The sequence below is a fragment of the Penaeus monodon genome, chromosome 19, assembly GCF_015228065.2.
Source record: "Penaeus monodon isolate SGIC_2016 chromosome 19, NSTDA_Pmon_1, whole genome shotgun sequence".
Lineage (NCBI taxonomy): Eukaryota > Metazoa > Arthropoda > Malacostraca > Decapoda > Penaeidae > Penaeus > Penaeus monodon.
The window spans coordinates 23525768-23526063 of NC_051404.1; the positions used below are offsets into that span (position 1 = coordinate 23525768).

The window sequence follows — 296 nt, forward strand, 5'->3', positions numbered from 1 at the left end:
AAAAAATTACTATGTTTTTTTGTTGATTTTTGATGCAGATACCTCATCTTAGACACCTACTGTGACACAAACTATGTGTCTGACTATAGAGCATAGACTTAATGGGGCTGTCATTGGTTAGGTACCCTTATCTAGTTGTTATTATTATAGAGATTTATTTCTTGAGTTTGGCTTTATTTATATTTCTTGTGTGGTGCACCACATTATTGAGCTAACTACTCCCATAATGAACGATGAAAGTGTACGAAAAAAGTCAGTAATATCCTTCATTTATTATTTAGAAGTTGTACCAATGA

At 32.1% G+C, this 296-nt stretch overlaps 1 protein-coding gene across 1 annotated transcript in view; it reads left to right on the forward strand.

Moving 5' to 3' along the window:
* The window catches only part of LOC119585361 (nucleoprotein TPR-like), a 37633-nt gene that overhangs the window by 6824 nt on the left and 30513 nt on the right, over positions 1–296 (forward strand). The gene's annotated exons all lie outside the window — the stretch shown is intronic.